The sequence below is a fragment of the Octopus bimaculoides genome, chromosome 2 (genome assembly GCF_001194135.2).
Source record: "Octopus bimaculoides isolate UCB-OBI-ISO-001 chromosome 2, ASM119413v2, whole genome shotgun sequence".
Classification (NCBI taxonomy): Eukaryota; Metazoa; Mollusca; class Cephalopoda; order Octopoda; family Octopodidae; genus Octopus; species Octopus bimaculoides.
In genome coordinates this window covers 151,549,191-151,555,865 of record NC_068982.1, presented here as the reverse complement: position 1 = coordinate 151,555,865, position 6,675 = coordinate 151,549,191, and positions in this window count along the sequence as shown.

Genomic DNA, 6,675 nt, shown 5'->3' with positions numbered 1-6,675 from the left:
TAGGGAGCACATGACTTGGAATCTTTCAGCATTAAACTGCATATTATCATCCTCAGCCCATCTGTAAATTTAGTCCAACTCCTGCTGCAGGCGTGCAACACCAATGGGGTTCTGTATTTTCTGCGAGACTCTCGTATCGTCCGCATACCTAGCAAGGGTGGTTATTGGGATAGTTGATAACATATCTGAGAGGGCCACTATGAAAAGCAATGGTCCCAATACAGTGACGTGTGGAACACCGCTCACTATTTGTGTTTTCTTTGAGGTGGCTCAAATCAAAATCCTCTCAAAAGGACTGAAATTCACTCCAACTCCACAATACCCTAACGTCAGTGAAATACATGATAATGTCTCACACTTTTTCAGAAAATTACGCCTCACAGAGTAATTTTTGACATGGAAAATAATAATGCTGAATCAATGGTTCGCAATAAGAGCAATTACAATCCTACAAAAGGCAGAAACAAAACTCAGGACAAATTTTGTGACTACTTTTCAAACTTCCCTTATAGTGAACTACCACAACCTAAACCCAAATCTAATACCAGTAAAACGGAATGGGAAATCATCTACGAGTTACAAAATAGTTATGACATCACAATCTAGGAAGCAGATAAGGGTAGTACTATCGTAATTTTGGACACTGAACAATACAATAACTGTGTATCTCACCTCTTACAAGATACTACCTACTATGAAAGAGTAGTCAACTGCCAGCAAACAAAAACAATTTCTAAATTAAACACACACTTTTGTTAACATCAAAATAGTTTAACGGCAAAGGAATCCGACTACCTAACAAATTTTGATTGCAAAACCAGCAACCTCTACGGGCTTCCGAAAATCCACAAGAGCAAAATGATGACCGAAGATTGCAAAAAATCCACCTCAACCTGCATCACTGTACTACTTCCCACTAATCTCAAAGCGAGAGCAATTGTGGCAGGCCCAAACTGTGAAACACACAGATTAAGCAACTCCATTGATATACTCTTAAAACCAATACTTAAACACATACCAAGTATTGTAACAGATGACCTGGACCTCCTAAACCACCTCCCCAAACATACCAAAAAAGACATTCTCATCGTCTCTTTTGATGTGATAAACCGTTATACTACGATCTCACATCAATGTGGATTGGAAGTCGTTCTGGTTAAAAAAAATACCCCAATGAGGTCCCGGAGAGAATAAAAAAAGAATTATCCTCCAAAACAATTTCTTAACTTTTAATAATAATACCTACAGACAGATATCAGGGACTGCTATGGCTACCAAGTTGCCCCAACTTATGCCAATCTGGTGAGGGCCTACCTAGAATTACAAATCTATGAACAATCCAAATCAAAATACCTGTTGGAGAATTGGAAACGCTACTTGAATGACTGCCTCATCCTATGGTCCTACACACTCGACCAACTCAATGAATTCAAAAATTTAATCAACAGTGTCAACAACCATATCCACTTTACAGTAGAATATAGTCAAGACCAACTTCCATTGCTAGACATTCTTATTATAAAAAAGGGCACCAACATTGAAACTGATATCCACTACAAATCAACTGATTCCACACAATAACCTCCTGTTCACCTCCAATCACCCAAAGCACACTAAGACAAACATCCCCTTCAATCTAGCGAGAATAGTACAATTGTCTCAAATTATAGAACACGAAATAAAAGACTCCAAGAACTAAAGGCAATTCTTTTCGAAAGACAGTACCCAGCATTATTAGTTGACAATGGAATAGAACGGGCCAAGACAATCGATATCCAAGACTTACGAAAACTGAAACACACCCAAGGTACATTGAATAGTCTTCCAATTCTCTCAACACACAATCCAAGAAATACAGAAGCTTACACGATTATATACAAGATCATCTCACTACTGAGTCAAAACCCATGTCTAAAAAAAAGGAGTCGAAACCCATAAAATAATAAAAGCAAGAGACAACCCAAATCCCTAAAAAAAACTTACTCACCAATGCAAAATTACCCAACACAAGCCCGACACCTACCGCGAAAAAATGTGATCGATCTAACTGCAGGACTTGCATCCACCTCATTGAAGGAGAAATATACAAATTCCAGTCAGGACACACTTTTGTCGTAAAAAATAACTTCACCTGCTCATCAAAGAATTTTCTGTATGCGTTTGGGTGTGAAGGGTGCAACAAAGACTACAAAGGGCAGACTAGTCTACTGTCAGAGACAGGATGACAGTCCACCGCCAACAAATGAGGGACCCCACCACAAGACAGTTACCATTTAGTAGCCACCTAGATCTCTGTGCACAAAACAAGTCCCCCAAATTCCTAGTTTTTCCACTGTACCAATGCCCAGATAACACCACTAACAAAACACGAATAAATAAGGAAAATATACGTATTCAAAAATACAGACCTCAACTGAACATACTCTAACATACCTTCCGGTACACATCCACAACAAAAACACACAGAAGCACACAGATGCACACACACACACACAAATACAATGCAAACCTCCCACACAAACACACACACATACATACACAGACGCACAAACACTAAAATCCCACGCTCGAACACAAACCACACACATTCCAAGAAAAAACACACACATATATACACATGCAATACGATTCTAGCAATCACAACTAACACTCACAAACACAGACACACCCACATACACGCATACGTAAACACTACATACACACACCTACACACACCGCCCTGACAATTACAAGGCACACTCACAAAAGCACGCCCACACATACACAGATATACACACAAACACGCAAATACAACACACATACACGCATATATACACACATATGTACACACACACAAACACAATATGCCCGTTCCTCAACAAAAAATCACACATACACACTCAAAGAAAAAATACACACATATATACACGCAATACAATCCCAACAATTAAAACAAACACTCACAGACACACACACACATACATACACACACACGCACATGCACACACACGCACATGCACACACACGCACAATAACACACACCTCCCTGACAAATACAAGACACATAGACACACTCACACAAACCCACACGTATACACACACGTCCACACATACCCACACGTATACACACACACTGCACAAACAATACAAACAAAATACAATAATACACCCAAACATATGCACGAACTACTTCCGCTGAAGTCAACTTTACTTTTCATCCTTCCGGGATCAATAAAATGAGCACCATTTGAACATTGGGTTCGATGTAATCGAATTAACTCCTCCCTCGAAATCCCTGGCCTTCTGGCACAATTTGAAGCCATCATTATTATTATTGTCATCATCATCATTTTCATCATTATATTTTTGTTTTACCACAAAACATTGAAATACACAGTTGAAGACAAAGGGGTCACATATATCAGCAACAGTGTAAAAGACAATGCAAAATAATGAGTCTAATGAAGCGCTCATTTTATTAAAGTTACTCATAGACATATATTATACAAGAAATTTGGAATTGTGTAAATGTATGAATTGTATACACACACATACACACACACTCACAAACTCAGCTATATATTTATAGATTATATTAGTAGCTTTGAATATTAGTGTTAGGCCGCGATTTTAATTTATTAAATCAAGTCAATACTGAAAGAAAGGAATTTGCCCATCAAACGATGAAGTGAATCTACACGGGATTTGAACACTTACTGCAAAGGGAGGTAATCTGTACCACAAAATATTTTGGCCGACGCTCTTTTGATTTTGCCAATATAAATATAGATCAGTTAATCACCCGTTTATACACATAAAGTACATTCACAATACACGCGTGGACACACACGCACACACATAAACACATACACTCATAATACATACACAAACAAACAAACACACATATGCATACCACACACACCGCACATACACACGCACACAAGCACGCAACACACGCATACACGCACGCACACAGGCATGCACATATGCACACAGCACACACGCACGCAACACACACGCATGCACACGCGTACACGCACACACACACACACACACAAATGCAAGCATGTATATAATGATTTCTAACAAGATGACATACTTGGGGAATAGGTAGTAGTTAAACATCTACTGAATTTCACTGATAACTGTTCTAGCTAAAGGCCAAGCCCTACATAATCGCTTGATTTGCTAGAAATAACCAACATATTTCCCCTAAATTACATGTTATCGCCTTGAGCAAAAAACAGAGATGAAGGTTAGACTGTATAATGTATCCGGGTATGATATGCCTGAAAATGAAAAATACTGGATAGTTATTTCAAGAATCCGTTTCATCATAAACCAGAGCCGACCTAAGGCTATTTTGTTAATTCTAGAAAGTTGAAAGAGAAATTCGGAAGTGGCGAATCTGAATTCAGGATGTAAAGTGCTATTATATACTACTCTAACAATTCTTCAACGTAATAATCATAAAAATGATTGCTTCGAAATTTGGCAAAAAGCCAGGAATTTTAGTGGAGGGGTTAGTCATTGACCCCAGTATTTAAGGAGTATTTTATTTTAGAGACCCCAAATGCTGAAGGGCACAATTTACCTCGACGAGATTTGAATTCGGAGTGTAAAAAGATGGCACAAATGCCGCTAAGCATTTAGTCCGACGGTGCTAAGGATTCTACCAGCTTTCAGCCTTAGTTATAAAAGCTATTTTCTAGTTTTAGTACAAAGCCATTAATTTTGAGGGGAGGAGTAAATCATTTATACTGACGTCATTTTTTGACTCGTACTTATTTCATCGACCTCAAAGAATGAAAAAATGAAAATCAAAGTCGACCTCAACGAAATTTGAGCTCTGAAAGTAAAGAACAGCATTTTATCCGATCTGCTAACGATTCAGCAAGCTCGCACGTTCATTATAATTATCTTTTCTACTAGAGGCACTAAGTCCGAAATTTGTGGACAGATATCTAGTCGATTACATCGACCCCACTGCTCAACTGGTACTTATTTTATCGACTCCGAAAGGATGAAAGGCAAAGTCGACCACAGTGGAATTTGAACTGAGAACGTGCTGACGGATGAAATGCCGCCAAGCACTTGCTTATCGCGCAAACGATTTTGCCAGCTCGCCACCTTAAACATAACAATAATGATAATAATCTTTTGCCTTATAAGCATAAGGCCTGAAATCTTAGGGGAGGGTGATAGTCGACCTCATTGCTCTACTACTGGTTATTTAATCGACCAAGAAGCCATGAAAGGCAAAGTCGACCTTGGCGGAATAATGGTAATAAGAATCCTTTCTACTAAAGGCACAAGATTTTGGGGGAGGGGCCTAGTCGATTACATCGACCTCAGTATTTTACTGGTACTTAATTTATCGACTCCGAAATGATAAAAGGTAAAGTCGACTTTGTCGGAATTTGAACTCAGGACCTAAGCACGGATGAAATGCTGCTGAGCGTTTTGCCCAACATGCTAACGATGCTGTCAGCTCGCTGCCTAGATAATAATAATAATCCTTTCTACTAAAGGCACAAGGCCTGAAATTTTGGACGAGGGTACTAGTCGATTACATCGACACTAGTGTTTCACTGGTACTTAATTTATCGAACCCGAAAGGATGAACGGCAAAGTTGACCTCGATGGAATTTGAAACTCGGAGCGCAATGACAGATGAAAAATCACTAAGCGTTTTCCCCTGCGTGCTAACGACTCTGTCAGCTCGTTACTTTAACAATAATTCTTTGTATTATAGACACAAGGCTTAAAATTTGGGGGGAGAGACACCAGTGCTCGAACTTGTATTTATTTTATCGACCCTAGTGCTCACATAGTACTTATTTTATCAACCCCGAAAGGATGAAAAGTAAAGTCACCCTCGGTGGAATTTGAACTTAGAACGTAAAGACAGACGAAATGCTGCGAAGTATTTTACCCGACGTGCTAACGACTTCACTAGCTCTGCGCCTTAACGATAATAACAAAAATAATAGTTTCAAATATTGGCAGAAAGCCAATATTTCCGGGTAATAATCAAGTCGATTACTTCGACCCCAGTGCTCAAATAGTACTTATTTTATCGACTCCGACGGGTCAAACATGAAGTCAATCCCGGTGGCATTTGAACTCAGAACGAAGAAATGCCGCTTAGCATTTTCACGGCGCGGTAACGATTCTGCCAGTTTACCGCCTTAATAGTAATAATAATATTTTCTACTATAGGCACCAGGCTTGAAATTTTGGAGGAGGGGATAGTCAATTACATCGACCCCAGTACTCAACTGGTACTCATTCCATCGACCCCGAAAGATGAAAGGCTAAGTCGAACGTAAAGACACACGATATACCACTGAGCATTTTGTCCAGTATGCTAACAATTCAGCCAGCTCACCGACAATAATAATAATAATAATAATAATAATAATAATAATAATAATAATAATAATAATAATAATAGGATACAACATACACAAATGAAAGAAAAAATAAAGAAAGAGTACTATAGACGAGTTAGATCAATACTAAAAACAGAGCTCAATGCTAAAAACAAGATAATGGGTATCAACACTTTAGCTGTCCCAGTTATAAGCTACAGCTACAACATCCTTAACTGGACACTAAACGAACTATCTAAAATAGACAGGAAAACAAGAAAAATAATGACAGGATATAGGATGCACCACCCAAAATCTGACA